At 54.2% G+C, this 2417-nt stretch overlaps 1 long non-coding RNA gene across 1 annotated transcript; it reads right to left on the bottom strand.

The window, feature by feature from the left end:
• Positions 1-662: 662 nt before the first annotated feature.
• Positions 663-1992, bottom strand: LOC134565048 (uncharacterized). Its single transcript, XR_010083760.1, has 2 exons — positions 1737-1992; positions 663-1453 (listed from the first exon to the last, which is right to left on the bottom strand). It is a non-coding gene; the product is annotated as an uncharacterized LOC134565048 (long non-coding RNA).
• Between the last annotated feature and the right edge of the window lie 425 nt (positions 1993-2417).

Here is a 2417-nt window from a genome sequence, read left to right as displayed (position 1 = left end):
GGGGAAGACTCAAAATTGCCTGTTTACACAGGTCGTTAGCATTAACGAAAACAAGCTCCCCTATAATACCTTCCGTGCACTTTCTGTTTGAACTTGAACTTCCACTGCTCTGGTGAGCCGCTCTACAGAGGCAACAAATGATTCAGAAGGTCCCTGCCTAATGGTGGTATAGGGTGGTGATGGTGCGTCTGGCTGCAAACAAAAGAAAGCCTTGCAGGCTATATCTTTTATAATTGAAAGGACTGCTGAGGGTATTAGGGCTGCCTGGGACTCAGGGGAAACATAGGAACCTTCACCAGCAAGCAACTCAAGAGAGAGGGGATTGCCCTGTTCATCGATGGCTGGAAAGGGCAACTGAGGCATTGCTTCTCGCAGGGCCTGTTTAAATGCTGCATCCCAGAGCTTAAACTCTGTGCCATTCATCAGGCAAGAGAAAAGCTGCCGGAGGTCTGCTGGAACAACATGGACACCTGCGAGATCAGCAGTGAGGAGGCCACGGAAGTAGGGACTCTCCCTGCCATAATCCTTGTGCGCCTTGCATAAATCCCGAATGATGCTGTCATGGGTTGACATTTGACAAAATGCCAATGCACCCATGAGGATATATTTTACCTAATGAACTCCTGTGAGATGTGGTCAAGAACAGAGCAGAGCAGGCCTACTTCTTGAAACAGACAGACAATTTATTACATTACATAACAACGGACAATAGAAAAGGAAAGAAAAACCCAACCACCCAAAAGCAGAAGAGAAAACCTCCCAAAAACACTGCTTCTCCTCCCCCCAATTCCATTCCATACATGCTCACTCAGTTGACTCCGGCACATTACCTTCATCTACTTGCTTAATCCCTCAACAACCCTGGGTTCCTAATCCAAACCATCATCCTTTAAAATTCAGACAATCCACATTCCATCCAGGACGAGAGGAGTCTCTCTCGCACCACAGACCGCCCCCCCCACAGGAAACACAGGTCCACCATCCCGTGTTCCCACGTCACCCATGGCACTGCCTCGAAGAGTCTGCCAGGGTGACACCCTCCTTTCCATGTCCGGCACTCTCACTGCCGTCCATGGACCTGCACTGCAACAGGGCTCTTTTTAAGGATGTTTTGGCCAAGTACCAAAAACCAGCCATCTTCTCATTTTGGGACTCAGGTCCCCCCCATTTACCCCTGGGGGCCGGGGGCTCCACGAAGCAGGCCAAAACGTCTCTGGGTTTGAGCCAAAAACATCCACCCAAACACAGTCTTATTTATAGTCAGGAGGGTCCAGGGTCCGTCTATGGCTATCATTATGCAAGAAAAGTCCAGCTTCATAAGCCACTCCTCTTCATTCCGGCAATCGAAGGGGCTTCTTTTCATCTCACATTACCCTCTCGGTCCCAGGCTGTCCTCTCTCTCCTAAAACCACCAACTATGAGAATACAGCATCCAGGGATAACTCTCTTCTGCCTTAGAAAGAGTTAAAAGCTTTATCTCCCACCACCAAGGTCAGGCACAGGCGATCGCAGGCACTGCAGCTCTCACAAGCAGCTCCAACTCGGCACCTTCTCTCTGTGGGGGGAGGAGAGAGACGGGACCGGGGGGGGGGGGGGGGGAAGGGGGGGGGGGGAACGGGATGGGACAGGGAGGGGGACGGAAGGCACCTCCAAGGTTCTCCCTCCACCCCTCCATTCTAGATGGAAGCTGGACCGGCTCCACTCCAGCTCCCTCTGTTCCCCACCCCGAGGCCCACCTTGCCCAGCCAGGCCCACCTTGCTCCCCTCCCCCACCCGGCCTAGCCAGGCCCGGGCAGGGGAGAGGAGAAGACGCTCCCTCTCCGAAAGCAGAGCAGGAAAGAGGGAGTCCTGCTGGGAAATCCGGCTTTTAACCCCTCGTGTCCTCAGAGGCGTGTCCACCCTCTTAGTGGCCAGCAAAGGTGCCAATAGTCAAATCTAAAGACTGATTGGTTTGACCACTACTTCCAAAAAAAACTCACTTCCCTTCAAACCACGACAGATGCTTTGGGAAAAAGCATGCCAATTGGGTTTTGGTGTGTCACCACCACATGTTCTGCGGTAGGTGACAGGCGCAGCAGAGAGAGTGACCCCCGGCTCACCCTCGCTTATTTCTTCTGGTTCCCAACCGTGGGAACCGGAAATGAGGGTGTGGAAAAATTGCTGGCAAGATGGCGTCCTTCCGGGGCAAGGAGAGGGACTCGGCCCCGCCTCAGGGGCGTGTCAAGGGGCAGGGCGAGTGGGCGGGACCTTTGGGGAGGCAGGAGGGGTCTGGGGAGGGGCTATGGGAGGGGCGGAGGGAGGAGCTGAGGGAAGGAAGGGGTTGGAGGGAAGAAAGGGGTTCAGGGGATGGGGGAAGGGTGGCGGCCACGTGGAGGAGTGGACGCCATTAGGTGGGTCACCGCCGCCATTTTGTGGCC

This window comes from Prinia subflava (assembly GCF_021018805.1).
Source record: "Prinia subflava isolate CZ2003 ecotype Zambia chromosome W unlocalized genomic scaffold, Cam_Psub_1.2 scaffold_32_NEW, whole genome shotgun sequence".
In the NCBI taxonomy this organism is placed as follows: domain Eukaryota; kingdom Metazoa; phylum Chordata; class Aves; order Passeriformes; family Cisticolidae; genus Prinia; species Prinia subflava.
The sequence above is the reverse complement of the archived record's forward strand: the minus strand, read 5'-3'. Positions and strand labels throughout refer to the sequence as shown.